This window comes from Leptinotarsa decemlineata, unplaced genomic scaffold (genome assembly GCF_025532065.1).
Source record: "Leptinotarsa decemlineata unplaced genomic scaffold, Ldec_3_MD MMD2_tig00026282_RagTag_RagTag, whole genome shotgun sequence".
Taxonomy (NCBI): Eukaryota; Metazoa; Arthropoda; class Insecta; order Coleoptera; family Chrysomelidae; genus Leptinotarsa; species Leptinotarsa decemlineata.
This window is the reverse complement of record NW_027412668.1, coordinates 7,455,109-7,478,701: the sequence shown is the minus strand read 5'-3', so window position 1 is coordinate 7,478,701 and position 23,593 is coordinate 7,455,109. Positions and strand designations below refer to the sequence as shown.

The window sequence follows — 23,593 nt, the reverse complement described above, 5'->3', positions numbered from 1 at the left end:
GAAGTAGAAAAACAAAATCTTTCTTTTCCACTGATTTCTTGTTGTTTAAAATGATATTACTTGATTTATACGTTGAATCTATCAATGTAAATTTAAGCAGCAAACACTGTGTTCTTCCACTATTTCCAACATCAAAGGAGATATTTCATTAAACCCAAAAACTGAAAAAAAAAAGGTTTGAGTTGCTAAGGAAGTCTATTCAACTTCAGTTAATGGGTTCTGTACTGAAAAAATTGAGTCAGTGCACTTTTTCCAATGTAGCACAAGTAGAATAGTTCCGTCAGCATAAAAATTGTGTACTCGAAATTCGATGGAGTTCGAGAAGTGCTTGAAATGATGGTTACGGTAGGTTTTGTTAGGTTAGGAAAAAAAAGGTTAGGTTAGGTCAAAAGTGAGTGGGCCTATTCGTCCCTCCACCGCAATCCGCAGGAGTTTATTGTGGCTCACACATATTCACAAACGACCAAATAAACCCAGCTTCCTAACGAAGCCGATTAATTTGTATGGTGAGTGGTCTTTTAGTTCAGATGGTAAGAGCACGGTTTTGCCGAACTCTAAAAACCTGATTCGGTCCCCAGCGGGGCACGCACAAAGTATATGCTCTGCTGTTTCATCATTTTCTAAACAGAGACGACACACACGTCTTCCGACAGTCCGAGTCTCTGCATGTGATGATTCAAATGGCAGTTACATGTAAGAAGGCCTTTTAGACATCGTAGTTCATTCCTACTGTATCCAACAACTGTTTGGTTTCAAGCTTCAAAGGGTGAATGAACGCGTTGGAGTGAGCCAATCCTGGAATATTTTGCCAGAATTATTTAAATCATCTTGCCATCCAGGTGCTCAATGTTTTTTTGGCAAACCCTAAAACAATGTCGATGACAGGTTCTAGTTCGATGAAGCTACGTGCAGCACCCTCCTTTGCAAGGGAGGCAGCAGCCTCATTGCCTTCCAGGCCAATAAGGCCAGGAATCCAGACCAGAAGCAATCTGTTGAGTCTTTCTATCAAAGAGAGTCGTTTTTGGCAATTGGCTACCAATTTAGACGTTCCAACGCCGCTTGATTGTCTGAGAAAATTCTTATTGACTTGTGTGTACACACAATTCATAGATTTCCGCTTGAATCACAGTCGCATATGTCCATTGGTTATGATGATGTTGATATCTCTGTCTTGGGTTTGCAACGGAAAACACCTGAACCAGAGGCCGGTATTTTTGATCCATCTGTGAACCAACAACTATCTGCTCTTTCCTTCTTCCGGGGGTTCCAATCCTCTCAACTCGGTAGTTCATAGTTGACAGTTGGAGGCATACTGTCAGAGGTCATTCCCAGAGTGCTGTAACTGTAACAGTCTCAGCCAGCACTCTAGAGTACTCTGCATTAGATTGCTATGTGCAATTGGCGATGTTCACAAGCCTATATACAGTCCATGTAGCCTCTCTTTCCAGAAAAATGTGAAGGGAAGGTAGTTCCAAAAGGATCTCCATTGCCGCTGACCTAAAGTATCAGCCAGCAATCTAGAGTACTATGCATTAGATTGCTTAATGCAATTGGCGATGTGTACCAGTCTATATGCGCAGTCCATCTAGCCTCTCTCTCCAGAAAAATGTGGAGAGGAGATAGTTCTAGAAGGATCTTCACCACAGATAGCCAGACAAGCCTGTCTGTGTAAGCCAGAAATCTTCGCCTTATCCGTTTTCTGTAAAGACTTCGGCCACCAGGCAATTGCCTCAGTGATCATTGGTCTGACAATCATATATATCTAATAGATTTGTTTGGGACCTAAACCCCAAACCCCTAAAACCAAAAATCCTTGGACATGTCCATAGGAACAGTCTGGATTTGTGAAAAAAAAATCCCGAATGAACGTTGCAGGTAAGTTTTTTATCAAGGACAATGCCAAGATATTTCACCTCCGTTCCAAATGGAATGACCTCACACCATTGAGGGAAAGTGGCGTTAGACCGTCACACATTTTCTCCTCCTGGTGAAGGGGATTACCACAGTTTTGCTGGGGTTGACAGACCTCTGCTCCCTCTGGCACCAACTGTGAACTACGTCCATCGTACTTTGGAGGATATCACACGCTATCCTTCCCAACACGGACCTTGTCAAGAATGCAAAGTCATGTGCATAAGCTTGCAGATGACTTTGCAGAAGGAGAGATAGTACTCCACCTTGAGGACAGCTCCTGGTGACCCTGAACCTAATGGCCTTGTCTTGAAGAGTCGTAGTTGCAGTTCTGTTAACCTGCATGGCATCGATTCATCTAGTTATGGTGGATTCTTTGCTTTTTTCAGCCAGGGCTGATCCTATATATTTAGGTAGTGCATTGTCAAATGCTCCTTCAATATCGAGAAATACAGCAACCGCAATCTCCTTGTTGTCAAGGGATTGAAAAATTTTCTCTACAAGGTTGTTTAATGCTAAATCTGTCGATTTGCCGGATTGATATGCATACTGATGGTAATTCAGGGGGGCTGCATATGAAGCAACCTTTCTGATGTGTTCGTCCAGTATCCTCTCAAGTCCTTTCGACAGGAAGGATGTGAGGCTGATTGGTCGTACCTATTTGGGGTGTGGGTCGTTCCGACCTACTTTAGCTATATATACTTTAGGTATATATGCCAACCAACTGGGTGGTATTGAAAAGATGGTAGTCGGTTGTCGAAAGGTCTGGGGAGTATGGTGAGTGGGTGGGGCAGAACTTTGATGCTCAATTTTCGGACGATGATTTGTGAAACGTGCGGACAGGCGTTGTGGAGCAGGAACGGATCTTTCTGTTGACCAGTGTCGGCTGCTGCTGACGCAATACTTGGTATATTTCGTCGATTTCTTCACAATAGGACTCTGCCTGGTTGTAGACATTTATAGTTAACCACCATACAGCGACCATGGTATTTTTTTGATGCACTGTCGCCTTTGGGAAGTGGCCGAGTGGCTCGTCGGTGTCCAATCACGGTCATGAACGTCTCCTGTTGTCGTAGAGGATTCAATTTTCATCATGAGACGATCCGATCCGCAGTTGATTGCGCAGAAGCAAAGAAGAACATACCTCGAAGCGTGACAGTTTCTGTCGCTTGTTCAAATTGTGTGGCACCTACTTTTCGAGCTTTTTGATCTTTCCAATACGTTTTAAACCATTAAAAACCTCATGGGAGCTGACGCCCAGTTCATCCGCCATCCCACACACCGTTGGAGATGGGCCAGTTTCCACCAGGGCCCTCAATTCCTCATCCTCCATTATTTATTGATGGTCGACCACTTGGGGGTCTTCTTCGAGGCTTAAATCTACGGAACAAAATTTAGCAAACCAGCGTCGAACAGTGCCTTCATTAACACTATATTTGCCAAATGCCCCGTTAATTTTTAGGGCTGCGCTTTGGTTCAATTTGAATTCGTAGAAAAAAATTGTTTGACGACATCGTATAGTAATAATCTGAGAAGAGACAAAAAATTAAAATTTGATAAAAATAAGCAGCATCAATATATAGAGTACCAAATTCTCTATCAATTAGTAGAATAGATATTTTCTGAAACACGGAGCTATAAAAACACATAAAACTTTTGAAACAAGCTATTATCATACTGAAGAGGATTTGCCAATCAGGTGTATTTTTTCCGAAGCTCCCACCCATTTGAAGAAGTAAATAAGCTTCATTAGTCAATAACCATTACTCATTTAGGACGATGAGTGACCATTGGGTTCAAGAATTGTGTATCCTGAGCAAATGCAGTTTTTATTATTATAATGATATTATTAAATGCAGGGTGTAACATAAGTGACGTATTCCTGAGACAATTTTAAGAAAAAAGTCTATATGAACTTTTGTCCGAAAATGCTTCGTTTCGGAGGTACGGGGTGTTGAAATTGAATTTTTTTGTTCGCTTTTTGAAAATAACTCTTGCAAAAAAAACGTTGTTTGCACTAAATTCGGTACCCGGAGTTTTTTTGACGTGGGAAATCATAATTTCGTATTAATTTTCATGTAACATCTAGAGGGCGCTGCGTAGGTACGCTGTCATTATTTATTTCAAATTGCCCTAACTTTTTAGACAGTAAACTTTTGGTACTTTTCATGAAAAAACCTAATTCCCACACCTTTTCCAAGTAAAAAATGTACACTTCCTAAACAACTCTGAAGGTGATCGTTTTCGAGATATTTACAATTTTCTATATCGATGCATATTACTTTATAGCCAAATTTCATTTCAGTAATTTTTGTCACTCTCCGCTTGCAAATTGAATTAATTAAATCGAGTAGGCTATGAAAGTTTTAAGATAACCCACATGCGATAACGTAAACTCATTTCCAAGACAGAGTTTCTTTTAATGTATGGGTAGGCATAATTGGGGATTATTTAATTGGGCCCTATTTTCTCCCCTTACGTTTGAATGGAGATGCTTACCTACATTTCTTGGAACACGAGCTTCCCCAACTTATGGAAGATATTCCCATTGGTCTACGAAATTTTTTAGACGTAGCATATCCCCAACGATGGATAGGAAGAGGAGGGAGGCACTGAGCATTGGCCCCCGAGGTTACCGGACCTCAATCCCGTCCGTTTTTTCTTTTGGGGACACCTAAAATCACTAGTTTATGCTAGCCCCATTGAAAATGAGGAAATGTTGAGGGATCGCATCATAGCTTGCTGCGAAACGATAAGAAACACTCCGGGCATTTTTCAACGGGTGCGGAATTCTTTGATGACGAGAGCAGAAGCTTGTATTACTGTTGGGATCGTCACTTTGAACAGTTGTAATAGTTGTTTCGTTCAATTTTTATATGTTTATTTTCCTAATAAATAACATAGTACTTCTCCGAATTGTTTTTTTACAAACTCCGAGATGTAGCACTTTCTAATTGAATAATTAAAAAGCAGTTCGATAATGCTCAGTTTAGTAGAAGTCTGTACGGGTATACTGCGTATAAAGTTTGATGAAAATAACTAAAATTGCAGAAACTTATGACAAAAACCAACTATGTTAAGAAAAATATCAACAATCTGTATTTCGAAAACGAATCGTTCTTCGTTAAGCAGTTTATAGGAAGGAGTTGTTTATTTTGACGATATCCACCACATACCTATAGTCCGTTCATAATTTGTTGATAGCTCACTGCAAGTTTGACCCTCATTAGAGAACTGAAATACAGAGAGGACAGCTAATATGATATAATAACAAAAACCAAACTAAAACTGGCAGTTTAAGATGTTTTCGACTAACCCACCTTGTATCTGAAGAAATACAATACAGCTATAAAACTTTTAATCCGATTATGTAGGTATTTTGAGTGGAAATGAGTGACCAGTGTCGTAGAGTATATGATTAAAACATTAGTTACTTTAAATAAATAAATATATTAATATTCTTAAACTGTAGGTACTGTAAACTGTATTTTTATTTTGAAAAAATTTCTTTATTTTATTCAAAAATAATAAGTTACCTGCAATTTGTAAAAGATACATTTGTTTAATTAATACCTATTTTTAAATGATATTACGATTACTTACAAAACTATTCAAATTCAAAATAAACAGGATCATCTTCGGAATCCGAGTCGTCTTGCAGGTTAATAATTAGCGGTTGTGTCTCTACAGTCGCATCAATTATATTGTCAAGATCCCACATTTTTTGTTCTTCTTCTATTGCATGTCTTACTGCATCTCGCCAATTTTGTTCTGTAATATGTTGTAAAGACTCATATAACAATTCACGTACAGCTTGTATTTTATATGACGTATTTTTTCTAGCCACATAGCTTTTCATTTGTGCCCAAATGAGTTCAATTGGATTTAATTCGCAGTGGTAGGGTGGAAGTCTAAGGACTGTGATGTTTCGTCTTTCCGCCATTTTGTCAACTACGTATTTCTTGAACTTAGCTTTGTGTTGCCGGGCAATTTTTAAAAGTTCTGCTTTAACCATTCCATCTTCGTAAGGCAGGGACTTATTCCGCAGCCAGTCAATGATATCCTGTTTCTTCCACGCAGTCGTTGGAAGTCTTTCAACTAGTCGTGAATGATAAGGTGCATTATCTTATACTATAATTGAGTTTGGTGGTATATGTTCAATCATCTGCTCAAAATACTCTTCGAAAACATCAGCTGTCATCTCCTCGTGATAGTCTTTTGTGCTTTTGGATTCAAATACCAACAAACCATGCTTAGCAAATCCTTTTTCACTGCCAATGTGAGAAACTATTAATCTACTGCCTTTACCAGAGGGTGGGGAAATACCAGTAGACCAACCTTCCATAAAGGCTTGCCTGGAGCTTGATATATTTTTATCTGTCCAAATTTTTGTGAGAGTATGACCTGCGTTTACCCACGTTTCGTCCTGATAGTAAATTGGCCTTCCTTCAGCCCGAAATTTTCGTATAGATCTTAGATACTTTCTTCTCCAACATATTATCTCTTCCCGGTCAATCAAAAGTGATTTTCGGTCTGATTTCTCCCACCGGAAATTTAATTCTTTTAAAACTTGCCACAATTTGGTTCGTCCGACATGAGGCAAATCCGGGTCGTCTCTAACTTCTTGTAAAATTTTGTTTAAGTTGGGTATTTCTTTTTTGTAAAAAAATTCGTGAATTTTCCTTCGAATACCATTTTTGGCAAATTCATCAATTTCAATAGGTTTTCTCCCCCTCTTTAAGTATTCGTTTGTATTTGGGTTAGATATACCTTTTTTTTTCTTTCTTATAGGAACCTATATATTGTTGAGTCCCCTACGCCCGTCATGTTGGCACAACTCTTGATTATGTTCTGAACAGTGTTTGTGGGATTCTGAGAAACCAGAGCATCGTGAACGTTCAAAACAATAGTCTTCTCTCTTGGTGAATAGACAGACTTACTGACTGTACGCAACAGTACCGGTGTAAAACTTGATGATGTTGATGATGATGATGACGAAGCCATCGCAAGCAATCAAACAAAACAAACAGGAACGAAAGGTACGTATATGTTTGTAGGAATATGAAAAAAAGTTACTCACGCACTGCACAAAATTCGCAAAATAAATATTAGAGACGTTAATTACTGCCGTAGACGCCGAAACACCAACGAGCCGTAAATTAAATGCGATTAAAAAATGTACTAAACCAAAAACTATTTTCGTTCGTAACAACTTCACCCTTTCAAGGCAAGTTTCGAATATAAACTGAAGCTTTATATTTAATGAATAAACACCTCAGGAACCTCCGCCTATGATTTTACGAGTTTTACGACCGTTTTATGACTTGGGCCCTCATTTTGTGCTATCGACAAATTATGAACGGACTATAGTTTTTGTAATGTTCTCAGCAACTTTACTTAGCGCCCTAGTAGCTAAGTACCTAATATGCATCGATATAGAAAATTGTAAATATCTCTAAAACGATCACCTCGTGTTGTTGAGGAGGTGTACCTTTTTCACTAGGAAAAGGTGTGAAAATTAGGTTTTTTCATGAAAAGTACCAAAAGTTTACTGTCAAAAAAGTTAGGGCAATTTGAAAGAAATAATGACAGCGTACGCAGCGTCCTCTAGATGTTACATGAAAATTAATACGAAATTATGATTTCCCACGTCAAAAAACCCAGGTTACCGAATTTCGTGCAAATAACTTATTTTTTGCAAGAGTTATTTTCAAAAAGCGAACAAAAAAATCGATTTCAACACCCCGTATCTCCGAAACGAAGCATTTTCGGACACAAGTTCATATAGACTTTTTTTCTTAAAATTGTCTCAGGAATACGTCATTTGAATATTTTAACGTACTTATGTTACACCCTGTATATTTGTGAATTCTTGTTACATTAAATACAATTTTTTACTGTTCCTGACTTTTTTGTCAAATTCAGTAATATAATACGTTTTTAGGACTTTCTATTCTCTATACTTCCACAACATAGGCAGATGAATACAAACAAACAAAAAATAATAGAACTCTCACAATGCTTAAAAAAACCTTGAAAAATAATGGTGATTTCTAGCCGGCTTTAAATTCCATATATCTTGTGACGTCACGCCCCCTCTCGCTGAACCGCTTCTTTGAGGCTCTTTTCTAAAATATAGAATGACACTCACTTATTCGCCAATTTAGAAAAAAGTACCGATTTCATTCTTGGAATGAAAAAAGTGAGCCTTTTACAATACACTTATCCTTAATAGTCAATTTCAGCAACGTAGGAGAGGCAACAAAAAAGGCTGGAGGCAGCAGAAATGTGTGCTTCTACATTTCACGTCGAAATCCCATGAAGTTTAAAATTTCCTTCAATTATTTCTATTATTTGATTCGGCTGTATGACGAATGCGCAACTCTGGCGAATCGCAAGCTACCTATCTCGTAGGAGAAAGAGTATGTGAAGTGAAAATTGTCTAAAGCACCAAACTTCGGGCAGCATCCCTAGATAACACAGCAGGAACGGATAAAATCCCCTGCACACAACCGATATCGCTGGTTCGTACAAATTCTCATTTGTGTAATTTACATCGCATCAGAGTGAGGGTCGCGAATTCCCTGCTTCAAAGTCAAAAATCCTCGGGACAACATTCAAATTTCGAAATGCGTCGACTCTATTTATCCGTCGCTCTTTCTGTACGCGCAAATTTTGATTATCTTATTTCCATTATTATGCTTGAAATACAGAGTAGAAGTTTCGAAATTATCCATTCCATGGTTATATGTAACTAGTAGAGTCGGCCGCCGAAACAATCGACTGCTACGGCTTTGTTTGTCCGCACGATTCGAGCAGTATTCGCCTGGGCGACTACAGAGAGAAATAGACTGGAGGGTCGGCTGTGTTGTAGCTTTCCGTGAAAGCAGCACAGTGTAGCATACATAGGCGGCGTCAAAATTATTTATCTGGGGCGACGTATCGGTTTATTCACGTTTGGAATGCGAGGATTTCCTGTAAATGTTATGGACGCTGATTAAGACGTATACTTCAGACTTTACAACACGTAGTCACGTCATATTGTGTAGAAAAAGTAACTGCAGATATTTTTACTGCCCTACGTAAATTCCTCTGTATTGAAAATGATACTGTTCATGTTCAGATTTTAAACAGATTTTTTTAAACAGATGTCCATCATCGTCAAACGAATTCTGAAATACCTAAATCATGAAGTGTTGTTTAGTGGAAATACACGGATTTCTTCTGTATTCAAATTGATATGGCCATATCTATTTAGACGAGCGTCTTTGGGATGACTGAAAACAACAGCAGCTTATCGCTCACAAAATGAAAACCCATAAAATCTTTCAATGACTCCCAGTCACTAGACCTACAGTAACTTACGACGTTATAATACAGTTGATAAAAAATACTGAAAACGAAAACTGAATGAAATTAATTGTGACAACATGCATTTCTCTTAGATACATGCTCGATGATGGTGTTATACTTGTATAGTCCAGGATTGCTGAATGTTAAATGGCATTAGTGTTAATCTCCTAAAGCATTTTTATAGAACAGACTAGTTTTGGAAGCATAATAACATAATGGCAATTTTTCACCTATTTCAAATTGTTTCTTAACTTCCTCACTTAAACCCAGAAGATAAATTTGACTTTATTCTATGCAGGTCCAAGCAAATATTATTTTTGTCTTGCCAACTTGTCTCAAATAAGTGTTTTACTCCTCCTTCTTCCGTGAGAGGAAATTTGTTCATTAAATACCGAAACAGTTGAATCGGAAGTAAGACAAAAAACAGAAAACAAACGAAAGAAATTTATGGCGGGGCACACACGAAAAAAACATCTCTACCAAACGAACAATGAATGGCTGTACGAATACATTTACGGGTGCTGTCATTTAAACGTGGACGGTAGAGGTTTACTTTACATTATATTGACTATGTATATACCAATGTGAGGAAAGAATTCGAAGAGAATTATATTTCGAAAATTGGAACAAACATTTGAATAGTTAGATTGGGGCTATGAATTAGAAATGTTGTTCTAAAATTGTCCAGAAAATAGTTTATATTTACACTTTTTCACATCAGAACAAATACATTGACTTTAGACGCTCATTTCGCTAACCAAGTTAGCATCAGGAGATGATGAAACTAAATCTTTTAACTAGGACGATAACTCAAAGTTTACAGTTCTTCCAATTGAGCCATAATACATCAATGGCTTGGTCTGAATTTTCTAAAAATTATAGGTGATAGTGTTTTTTTTAGAACTGTTAGGAAACAGAAAAGGAAAGTCTAGAATTTACGAAATAAGTTATGCTGACTGCGATACAAACTACATCGGTCAAACTAAGTGGACGTAATTCAAAGAACATGTTTACATATTCGGTTTTGTTTCAGAGAAGTCTAGTAACGCTCAACATGAGTTAGAAAACAGCAATAGAATAGATAAGAAATGTTTGGGATCAGTTTGCACATAAGTTAATAATGGTATGTATCAGACCTGGTCAGCGGTGTAATCATTTCCCGATTATAAGCGTTTACACAGGTGAACATTTCACACATTCAAGTAAACTTTTACCTTGAAAGACTACCAAATGAGTGATTAGGCTACGAGAATATTTTCCTCATTACTTCTTGTGATGACTGAAATGTGATGCTCATTTCTTATTAAGCTACGAGGACATTTTCCTCATTACTTCTTGTGATGCCTGAAATCGGATTCTCGTTGCTTAGGTCTCCTAAGGTTGACCTACAGTGAATTATAATTATTTTTCGAAAAAAAAAATTGCTGCAGAAGTTTATTGAGTTTGAAAGTTTTAGTGATAATCCTCTAGTGAATTAGCGAAATTGACACTGTTATTCGATACTTTTTGATTCAATCTTCGCTTGGAAAGTAAATCTTCTCTGAACAAGGAATAACTGTGGTTACTCGAGAAGGGTTCGATAAATGTGTTTCTAATGACCATTGAGTACGAAGCGTACCTACTGTTATCAGTAAGGTCAGTGATAACGCAGACTGAGATCATTAACTTTAAGAAGATGATGACGACTTTTAGTGTACTCATGAGATGAAGATACAGAATAGATTGCATATCTTAACGAGGATCTATTGATGATTTCAACTTGGGGTAAAAATAACCGGGTTCAATTCAATGCCACAAAACCCCAGGCAACGGTTTTCTTCAGAAAGATAAATGTCTCCGAACCGGATATAATAATGTCAGGTCAGACAATTCCACTTTCTGCTTCGATGAGTTTGTTGGGGGTAGAAATGGACACCAATATGTCTTGGCACAATCATGTCGCTGGAATAGCAAAGGCTGCTTCTCAAAAGCTTGGGACACTGTTAGGAACCAGAAAACTGTACACACTTCAGCAACTTTTGATGCTTTATAAAGTTCAGATCAGACCTTCTTTGGAGTATTGTTCACAGGTATGGAGAGCTCCACCCCTAAGCATATCCTGAAGCTGTTGGATTCCATCCAGAAAAGAGCTATTCGCCTGATTGGAGACACAAACATGACTTGAAACCTTGATAGTCTGGAGCATAGAAGGAAGGTTGGAGACTTATCTCTCTTTTATATATACTTTCACGGGAGTTGTTCAAGTGACACATTTGATTCCACCAAGACCAATACATATCAGAAATACGCGATGGAATGTGGCTGCTCATCGTTTTGTCGTTCAACTCAGCACACCTCGAACTTTACTCTTTGTGAACTCTTTCATTTGGGAAACTGCTATTCAAATCCCACGTGAATCGCTACTTTCGCACAGGCACCGCTCTTAAAGCGACTTGAGGATTTTCCTGAAGTGCTTTTGTTTTGTCCTTGAAAAAAAATTGGTCTAAGAACTGCACTATGTGATTGAAAAGATGTATGAGAGAGTAAGCTGAATAATAACCTTTCTTCGTTAAAAGGTAAGACATCGTTAATCCATAGCGCGCACAACTTTGAGTTCTGAGAGTTGTCGTACGCAAGGAGGCGACAGCAGGTTATCTTAAAAACATGTTTTTTTTGGTCTCGTCATAGACGGGAGGTTTTGTAAATAAATCCTTCATTTCATTTGTACACATTCAAATGCTTCAGGTATAGGCATGTTTGCACAAATTTTTAATTTGACAAAAATGTTGCCTCATGTAATAAGTTGCACAAGGCAACTTATTGCATGAGGCAACATTTTTGCCGAAAGTTATAAAAACTAAATTTATCAACACTTTGAAGGTATCTGCCATAAACCTTTTATGATAGACTTCTAGTAGGTTAAGACCCTTTCCTGGTTCTTTAGGATGGATAACCAACTCTTAATTACCCCAAATCAGATCACCTAATTCAATTTATTATAATATCCATGCAGCAACAGCTATAAATACGTTGCTGTATGTAATCAGTGCAAGTATAATCTCTTCGAACAACAACCAATCGCTTCCATCTGTATGCACAAGGAAACGGTTCCGATCGTGACTACCTTCTTGAATCATTCTAACTCCTGGTAGTCGCTAATGCGACATTCCATTAAAAATTACAAACTTTGACGATTTTTCAGTGAATCACAATACGACTCCTCTTTTCTCCGTCCATGGTTACCAGTGAAACACTGACGTCAAGGAAAAAGAAGCGCACGACCGCCTAACCGTGCGTCAGACAGAGACAGCGACACAAGAAACTTATTAGAGTAGGGAGAACGGGCGACCCAACCTAACCATACTCCGGCCCGTTCGCCGATCGATCCGAATGCCGGAATAGACAGAGACAGACTATGTTTTATGCATGGGTGTGAATTGTGAACGGGCCGCCAAACGGCTGAGTCACAGTAATTGATAATAACTTAGACATTGCTCTTTGCTGCTACGTTCGGGCTATTCGAAAACTGAATAACGCCTCTCTCTCTTGATGGACTCGGCATTATAGTTTTCTGTTTTGCGATCCGCGGGTCGCTTGATGCGATTAAAAATTATCAATCGGAATATATGTTGGAGATGTAGTCAGCACTTATTTTGTTTATTCAGATGCGCGCTATCTTGCTCTAGACTCGATCGAGATACAAAGCACGCCACTAAACAATTTATTGTTTATGATGTTTTCGTCAATTGATGAACTGCCAACGAGGAAAAATACGTGACGTCACGAAAGTTAAAGCTAACTCGATGATTGCTGGTATGACGCGATGTCGTCGGGGATTCTTGACGATTGGATTGTTGTGGTTGCAGTTACGACGAATTGAATGCATTATTTGTCCGTCGTGCATAACTACATACCCAGCGTGCTTTTCGCGCAATTCGTTCCTTGTTGCTTCCTCGTGGTTTACGTTCGAATGCTGAATATTATTAAGATCGTTCATATTTCTAATGGTAGATAATATATGTCCTACATGCATTCTCCCGAGATACCTAAAACAAGTTTTTATGTCCTGCTAGTACAAAAATGGAAAATCGCAAAGACGCTCTGAGAGCAGTGCCTATGCGACTGTGACGTCTCAGTCGCTGCGGATTGAATTCATTTGAAAAATCGTCACGGGAAATTTATTCCACAAGGATACTTTCCTTCAAATGAAAACGTTCTTAAAAATGTAGTTCGAGGTGTATTAGGTTGATCCTTGAAGCGATTGGTACCAATACTGTAGTTTGTTACGTACCGTTCTCGTTGGAATTAAGCAAGCTAAGTCCAGGGTTGCTACCTGTACTTCATAATAAAGTATTGTAGGTAACGTTGTTTCGGGTAATTATACTTTATGGGAACAATAAAATACGCAACATTCAATTTCATATTTACTGTTTATTCCCGCAACGTCAGCGATTTTTTTCTGTGATGAATAGCAAATGGCGAGGTGAAAAAAAAACAAAATGTCTCTGCGAATCTGATGAAAATGAATCTATTGAAAACACTTTCCCAACACCAGAACAATTACGGTCTCTCGACGCGTGTTTCGCTAACCAAGTTAGAATTCTCGGGAGATCATTATGACTAAAAAAAGGTATCCATCAAACACAGTGGATAAATTAATTAAAAGAAAAACATTTAGGGAGTATCTTCGTAATGCCTCGACTTCTCGAAAAGAGGAAGATTCAAAAATCATAGTGCTTCCATATGAACCCAAATACACTAATGGGTGACTATAGGAGTGTCTGTCAAAACTGCACGTACACTTCAACAAGTGTTGGGCAGTCCGAAAGACAAGTCCAAAAAAGAAAAGTCTGAGATTTACGAAATAAGCTGCGAGGATTGTGTTAAGACATATGTTGGTCAAATCAAACGGACTATATCAGCTCGTTACAAAGAACATGTTTCTCATGTTCGGATTCATAGACCAGAGAAATCTAGTGTCGGCCAACATGCCATAGAGAAGAATAGGTGAGAAATGTTTAAAATTGTTGAGACCGGTATATGATTTTAGACCATTCTTTTCCTCCATGTACTTTAATGCTCTACAGATAGTACATAATTCCTCTGTGAATATTGTGATTTCTTCTGGTAATTCAAATGAAAAGCTGCAGTCAGAGCTGGTGAAAGCTGTCCCTACTTTGTTTCTTTTAAGCCTCCTAAAGAAAACCTTTTTGATGTATCTTGTTAATGCTGAATTGCACTTTCCACACTGAACACAACAACATGTTCTAGACTCAAACCAAATTTCAAACCTTTATTCAACAGATCAGTTTCTTCCTTATCAAACACTGAATGGAAATGTTTTTTACAATGTTGATACCTTTCTTCAGCATTCTGTTCATTTCAATTCCTGTTTTTTGTGTTCTTTCTTCAAGCAAGCCATTGTCTTGATTCGATGACAAGGAACATTTGTCCCACAATTATCCCACTGCTCTTTTTTCTCCTCTCCTTTTATTATTCAATAAGCATAACTTGAAGGGAAATTGTATCCCCGGCAATGCACTGACACTTGTTATTTCATCATTTCTTTTTTAATGAATACCAAAATTCATAAAGAGAGGTGGTAGTTTCCAGAACCAGAGGCTGTGATTTTCTTTCCTAAAAGTCTTGCTCATTCATTAAGTTATGACATACATCTGATAAACGAACCCTAAAGCTAAAATTAGACCTTTATTGGGATACACATACGAATATATGGACTTTGTCATACTGGCCTGGAAGGCAATGAAGCTGCTGACTCCCTTGCAAAGGAGGTTGCTGCAAACAGCTTCATCGCACTAGAACCTGTCTTTGGCATCGCTTTAGTCTTTACCAAACAAAGATTGAACACCTGGATGGCAAGAAGATTTATGGACTTCTGGCAGACTCTTCCAGGATTGGCTCATTCCAAAGCGTTTATTCACCCTTCGAAGCTTGATACTAAAAAGTTGTTGGACTACAGTAGGAATATACTGCGTTGTCTAACAGGCCACTCTCATTTGAATCATCATATGCAGAGACTCGGCTTGTCGGAAGACACTGTGTGTCGCCTCTGTTTGGAAAATGATGAAACAGCAGAGCAGATACTTTGTGCCTGACTCGCTGGGGACCGAATCAGGTTCTTATTTTTGAGTTTGGCAGAGCCGTACTCTTACTTACCATCTGACCTAAAAGACCACGCACCATACAGACTAATCGGCTTCGTTAAGAAGCTGGGTTTATTTGGTCGAGTGTGAATAGGTGTGAGCCACAATAAACCCTTGCAGGTTGCGGTAGAGGAACGAATAAACCCTCTCACTTTGGACCTAACCTAGTTCATCCCTAATGTACACCAACAACTGTTTTTGGTTTCAAGCTTCGAAGGGCGAATAAACCCCTTGTGAACCAATCCTGGAAGATTCTGCCAGAAGTCCATATTTCTTCTTGCCATCCAGGTGTTCAATCTTTATTTGGCAAAGCCTAAAGCGATGGCAATAAAAGGTTCTGGTCTGATGAAGCTGCTTGCAGCACCCTCCTTTGCAAGGGAGTCGGCAGCCTCATTGCCTTTTAGGCCAGTATGACCAGGAATCCAGACCAGAGACAATCTGTTGAGTCTTCCTATCGAGGAGAGTCGTTTTTTGGCAATTTGCTACCAATTTAGACATTGCTCGGTAGGAGCCAAGAGCTTCCAACGCCGCTTGAAAGTCAGAGAATATTTTATTGACTTGTGTTAGAGGTTGGATTCTTCCAATCTCTCCGCACATAATTCAATAGCGTAAATTTCCGCTTGGGATACAGTCGCATAGGTTCCTAGGCAGGTTGATATCTGTGTAGTATTACCCAACTACTACCTGTTATTATTCCTATGCCAAACTACTTTTTTTCAAGCTTTCGAAGGCATCCAGAAACCTGTTGTCATATACCGGTCTCAACAATTTCAAACATTTCTCACATTCTATGGTCGTTCTCTATGCCATGTTGAGCGACACTAGATTTCTCCGGTCTATGAAGCCGAACATGCGAAACATGTTCTTTGTAGCGAGCATATATAGTCCGTTTGGTTTGACCAACGTATTTCTTATCACAATCGTCACAGATTGTTGAGGTTCATAGGCAAGAGAAGAGAAGAGAGAAATTCCAAAGTAATATCTAAATCGGAAATAAAAATCGTAGTCTGGGTACAGAATTTAATTCTAACAAATGCTACACACACTTCTTGAAAAAACATCAATACCCGAATATCTTCTACAACACATAGCTAAAATATTTGTAGTATTGTTGTTTGTCTCGATATCCGCCTCATCTCCCCTTTTTATTCGAATTAAATGTTGTACCCGCTATCACAATTAAAATTACAATTTTAGGTCCTTTGTTATTTTTTTTGTTTTTCATATTTTCCATCTTTTTTTTTGGAAGGTGCAAGAGGAACGTGTTCAATCTTGTATCCTATTGACAAATTTGTATTTTGTTTTTCTCCATATTGTATCATGTTAATTCTGCTGTCCACACTGCAAAAATTAATCTTGTGAAATTACATAATATTACTTTGGCCTTTTTGTAACCAACGTAAAATAATGTGATATCACAGGGATTTCTGTGAACGTCATATTACCAAATGAATTTGGTGAAAACTCCTTGAGAATTTACATATTGAGTCATGTGATTTTACCATACAAGTACCGTAATTTTCACAATCTCCTTTGTAATTTTCGACCATAAATGCAGGAATCACATGACTTATGAATGTATTAAAGTATTCATAATGTAAAAATCTATATTCACTTCTAATATTCATTCGTAGTATCACATAAAATAAACTCCAATTCACGAGAGTTATTATCTATGAATTATATCGTCAGTTGTGAGAAATTATATCTATACTGTGTGATTGCAGTATGCTAAATTATTTCGAAATAAAATATCATTTTTATTGTAATTATTTTACTACGTTTTCAAAACCTAGGAAGAAAATTGGTTAAAAGGGTGATTATGAATTTTACTCTGTACAGTATTGAGAAAAATTGAGAAATTAGGATATTATGTTTTTTCATTAGACAAGTTGAAAATATTCTGTTAACAATAACTATTCCTTTTTTGACAGTATATTTGCCCTGTTTTCGAATTGAGGATCTTGAAAATATGGTAAAAACGAGTTTGAAGAAACGATCTGAAATGAAATGAATGAAGTTACACATGAAATATGTATTATGTAGCATAGAAACGTTTATTAGGTTTAATGATAACATATTCTCATCTTATTGTGATATTTATTTATTCATGAAGTTGAATACTTTTTTTTCAAACAGGACATTTTTTTTGACTTCGATTCTATATCCGGATGTATCTTCAAAATCATTCTCTGAAGAAATTCCAATGAAGTTTCTAAGGCCTTTGGGTATTTTTATAACGAAGAACAAAGAGAAAGCTACTTTGGAAGCTTCTAGAAAGCTTTTATATCCGTCTTTAATATTTTTATATTCAAATAACACATGGTGGATTGACAGTCCCTCAGAAACTGAAAAAAATACATAGATTATTTTAAATTTCCACCTTAATGCTGATGAGAGCAACTGCTCAAATCGAAATTCCACAGTTAGAATGAAAACATACAAATGTTACCCCATTACATTTTCTGTGAAAATATTGATGTAAATCATATTTCCTAATCGATACGCACTTGAAAGAACACACCATACATTAATACATCTGTATAACTATATAGATACTTAACTTTGTTTATCTGCATTCCCAAGCACCATACTTTTTACAACGCACGGTTTGACCAAAGTTTTCAACTGATTTAGATACTTACTAGGTTTCAAAGGGATTCTCAAGTCACCGCGGCGTTCTGAAAATGGAAGGTCACTGATGTACCACGTTTCTTGGAGGGGATTTCACACAAAATATCATGTAAATTGAACTTCACATGAAATCTCATGTGATTTATTTAATTTCACAACGTATTTTCACTCAAGTCTTTGGTTAACATATGATATTCTGTTAATTCCATTATCACGTTTTTTATTGTGTAAAATTGAAGTTACCCTATAAATATTGTGAAAATTACAGTGTATATCCATGTTTTTCACAATTATTTTTAACAGTGTATAAATTCATTTATTATTATTATTATAATTTTCTATAGAATATGAGGATTAACCAGTTGGTGTACCGAATTCATTTTGAAGTTAAGTCCAAAGATGCCCTTTGCATGAATGGATCAGAAAGTTGTTACTGAGTCTAATAGCGACTGCAGTTACCATGCTATTTCCTTGAGGACTATACCTGTGATGAATGTTAAAAACAGCGATTTAAAAAAAACATATGAGGGTATACATTTTTTTATGAAATTATAAAACAACAACAAAAATTAGTTGGCGCTCCGGGGCGACTTCATTGATTCCACTGGCGCATTTGATTTTTCAGCTGCAGGAAAACCCGGAAAAACCTGCAGCACCACAGTATGTGAAGATCTTGATCTGCCAATGCCCTCTCTCTCATAAAACAAAATGTAGGGTATCTCCAGAGGCTCCAATTAATTCAATACATCGCCAGAACACTTAGTGACACGACTATCGTCAAACATAAACCAGTCCCTTTTGTCTTTGACCAAGGTGTAATAATGACCAGATTCAACGCCAAAACCACAGTGAACAATGACTGCATGAAGATTATAATAGTGGTCTGCTAGATTGAAGTGTTCATCTATTTCGAACCTTCGTAAGAGTTTGGTGCTTCCGTCAGAGGTTGAGTCATGTTTGAAGATCATCAGTATTCTTATTGGATTGACTGGTGCCTAAGCTATACTTGTTTTCTCATAACAGTCAGTTAGTTTGGCACATGTTTGGCAAAACAGTCGATCATCACCTGTTGAAAGTTCCATTTTCAGATGATTTAACAATAAGCTTTGCACGGACTGCTTATCAGTCATATTAGGAAACGTTAGTTGAAGTTCTGAAAATTCACATACGTGAATTATTATTAAAATAATTGAGATCACGCGATAAGAAGTAAGTCAGTCTACTGCATTGACTGTGTCAATAATTTTTTAATGCACCATCTTGAAGAAAATCAAATGAACCACATTATGAAAAAATCCACAGACTAATTTGAACATATGTTGACTTGTAAAGATACGAAAGAACTTCATATCTGAAATAACTAGATAGTATTGCTGTAAAATATTCATTCAATGAATTCCAGAAAATATTAATTCTCCCAGTAATTTCGACAATGATGTGTGGAGTTGTTTATTTATCAATGGTGAAAAATTATAAAGTACAAAGAAATGCTGCAGTTTATTAGAAAGTGAATTCGAACTATTCGAATCCCGCTTGGCATTCTTGGCATCATCATACTAGTAATGATAGTATACTATCGTGATCACATAAATTGATATCTGGACCCGTTTCAAGTTCGTCACGTGCAAGAAAGTTTTGGATATCAACAAGTGGATGAATTGTAGGATGAAACTGCTGTTTCAAGTGGTCTAAGTGGTATAAAAACATAGAAAGTTTTATTTTTTTTCACTAGAAAATTGCTATGGTGAAGGTAATTTTTTAAAGAGGAGGTATAAATTAGGTAGAAACGTACTGAGACTTATATGGAATTCAAGTAAAGGGCTTTTCAAGTAAGACTTGCATATGTTTTTATTCAAGTAAAAGCTCATAAATAAAAAATGTAGTTACAATGTTGACTGAGAAACCCACAACAGTATATATTCAAACCAATCGCCTGCAGGAGTATTGAAACATATTTACAAAAGTTTCCTGCAGGAACTTCTGCCTAGTACTGAATCATGATTGCTTTGTTTATAGTCCGGTCAATTTAGACATTCGAAGCTATCTAAATTCCCACCAAGCTGAAATACAGTAAGAATGTTCAAAATATGATTAAAAATGAAATTTTAAAGTTCCACATTTTCCCCTGTATGGAAAAAATATTATTTCAAGGTCAAAAGTCAAAAAAAATTATTTTTTCGCGATTTTCAGCAAAACGATGAGTTTTATCATAAAAACACTTCGAACAAAAATTGTAGACCATGATATTTTATACAAAAAATGTATTAATACTTTTTTCCTACGAGCCACACACAAGCCACACATGAACTTGGTAATATAGCCGAAAAAGATGTTGACTGGCAGCAACTGAGGTTGGAGGAAGACACGGTAATTGTACTTGTTTTTTTACTTTTGGCATTTTCAACGAAACATGCATATCTATACTTATCTAAGCAGGTAGTTTTTTAGGAGCTCCGTACATAGAAAGAAGAAAGCGAATGCCGTTAGTGATAATTTATTGTCGAGTTGAGTTACTATTTTTAAAAACTTCAGCACATTGAAATAAACTTTGTTTTTCAAAAATTTTTGAAAACTGTTATTTTACCCCTCCTGTAAAATGCAGATGTCGTATCACAGCCAGTTATTGCGTGTAAAAATAGTACATGATTTCAACACTTTGCAAAAGTACTTAAACTTTTTGATGAATATGTTTCCGATTGATGTTGAGCTTTTCCTGGTTTAAAGAAGAAAATAGTTTTTTCAGTTGGAGTTCGAGCAGTGAGTAATAAGGGTAAGTCTACATATTCACCAACAATAACAGGTGTATTTGTCAAATTGAATTGCTCTATTGCTGTTTCAATTATCAATACATCAGCATCATTATTAGCTTGATTTACCAATGTATTTTCAGCAGTAAACTTTTCTTTCAACATTGAAATTAACCGAGACTGTTGTGAGTATTTGTAAGAAATTTTTGTTGACTGGTTGGAACTGTCATATTTTCATCAAATAAAATATTAATTGATGGAGATTTTGCTAAAGTTCGACGATATACATACTTTACGAATTTATCTGAGATAACGTTAAATGTTTCTTCGCTATTCCACATAAAGCGATGGAGTAGGTATCCTCCGTCAATGATGTATGTCGCATTTGTTTTGTTAATATCAAAATCTACCTTTTCCAAACAATCGTAAATGGCAAACTTCTGTGTTTTACGCATTCCGATGTCATCAAACAACGATTAAGGGTAGGGTGACAATTCATATACAATGACAGATAGAAAAATATTATAACATATATTACAACTACAGAGATGTATAACTTACATGGGGTATTCATGCATATTATGACGATTACAACTTTTACAAATTTTTGAATCGATGGCTCGTAGGAAAAAAAGTATCGATACATTTTTTGTAGATAATTTTATGACATCAAAACTGGTCTGGGAATACCATGAAGAACTGAATGAACTTGCAAACAGGAACAAATTAACTTTGTACTGGGTGCGAGAGCATTCAGGAATCACAGGTAATGATAAAGCTGATGAATGTGCTAGACGCGGATCATCAACTTCATGTATAGGTCCTGAACCAGCTCTAAGGGTATCAAAATCATTCGTACGAAATCAGATTAGGACATGGACCAATTAGAAGTACACAGAGTACTGGACAAAAGTACCTGGCAACAAACACAGTAGAACCTTCATTAGGGAACCGTCCGAGAAAAGAACCGAAGAACTACTTCAATAATTACAGGGTTACTAACCGGTCATTGTCCGCTTAGAGGACACCTGAATAAAATAAGGCTGAACAACGGAGACCTCAGCTGCAGATTATGCAACGAAGGGATGGAAACAGCTCTACACATCTTATGCGAATGTGAGGCACTGAATCACAGGAGGCAGGCAATATATGGACGTACAAAATTACGCCCAGAAGAATATGACGAACATCCAACACGGAACCTGTACAAACTAGTACAGGGAACGAGACTGGTGGAATGGGTGTCATGAGAAGATGGGAGAATGAACGCAATAAGCCCAAGAGGCTGCAGTGTTTTCTGGAGACTTGGACTAAATGGACAAGTCAGACAGCTCCCAAGGGACCAAAAAAAAATATCGTCCGGAAAGAGGAGGAAAAATGGATGGAATATCGAGACTTTCTCTTCTCTATCCAAACCACTCTGTTAAAATGGTTGTTCTGATTATTGGAGTCCTTGGAGTCCTTTGGTAAGATGGTGGTCCTGATTATTGCAGTCCTTGGTAGAATGATGCCCACTCTACTCTCGAATTTGAAGGTCATACTGGCTTGCCACACGAAGGCAGAAACCTTGGCCGGACAAATCCAGAAGGCTCTCATTCTTGGCTCATTGCGTCTGCTTAAGGCACATGATTTTCGGACCCAATGATTGCTTACCTCAATGTGTGGGGAGTAGTCATTGGTTAATAATGCTGGCGCTTTCACTATTCGGTGAAAAAATAATAATAATGATAATAAAAAAGCTCATATAAAAGCCGCATAAAAGCGCCTGACTTTCGCTTTCCTCAGTTCGAATGGGCTGAAGTCGGAAACTAAGGGGTTCATCATGGCTTGCCAGTAGACCTTAGTCTACCGCAGTCGCTTGATGTGTATAGAGGTTCCTGACACAAGGTGCAGGGCCTGCCGTTGGTTGTTCTGATTATTGGAGTCCTTGGTGGAATGATCCTCTCTCTACTCCCGAATCTTAAAATCATACCGGCCTGCCGTACTTAGGCAGAAATCTTAGCCGCACAGATGCAGAAGGCTGTTATTCTTGGCTCACTGCGCTTGCTCAGGCCTAATGATTCTCGGACCCAATGATCACTTACCCCACGGTGTGGGGAGTGGTCGTAGGTTGATAATGCTGGCGCGCCCTCTCGAATGTATCGGGGCTTCGGGGATTGGGCCAGACCAGCGCATACTTCGGTATTAAAAAAAAAAACAATGAACAAAATGATATCAATGGTCTGCATGCATGATATCATGCATCTGAATTTTGAACAAGAAAACGTCGAACGATTGAGCTGAAATGTCACTTTAACGTTTGGCTCTCTTGATGAGTCTGAGTAAAATTTCAGCATTATCATACACGAATATTACTGGAGTTTTTTTCAAACATCAAACCGTTATTTTAACACCTGGACATGTGTTTCGATCACCAAGTGTTGGGAAAAAACTCCAGTAATATTCATTACTACACCAAAGGTTCCAAACAGTGTATCACAACTTATCATACATAATCAATTAAATGCCGCCATTTTGAATCTACTATGGCGAACGTCAGAAAGTGTCAATTTTTTCATTTCTCTAGTAACCCGTATGCTATGGATAACAAATTGATTGAAGTATTTGATAATCGGAAAACTATAAATGAAGTGACGACATTCTGAATTCGATATGGAGAATGCCACAAAATGGTGATTATTAGTTAACATAGTAACCTCTAATGAGGGAATCAAATGAAGGAGATCGATAAGCGGAATACCATAATCAAAGTGACGTCATTCCCAATCTAATACGATAAGCAAAGTGACGTCGTTCCAAATAGAA

The 23,593-nt window shown here is 37.4% G+C and overlaps 1 long non-coding RNA gene across 1 annotated transcript; it reads right to left on the bottom strand.

The window, feature by feature from the left end:
• Positions 1-17,439: 17,439 nt before the first annotated feature.
• LOC141484754 (uncharacterized) lies at positions 17,440-18,324 on the bottom strand. The gene is made up of 2 exons (XR_012466780.1): positions 17,972-18,324; positions 17,440-17,755 (listed from the first exon to the last, which is right to left on the bottom strand). It is a non-coding gene; the product is annotated as an uncharacterized lncRNA (long non-coding RNA).
• Between the last annotated feature and the right edge of the window lie 5,269 nt (positions 18,325-23,593).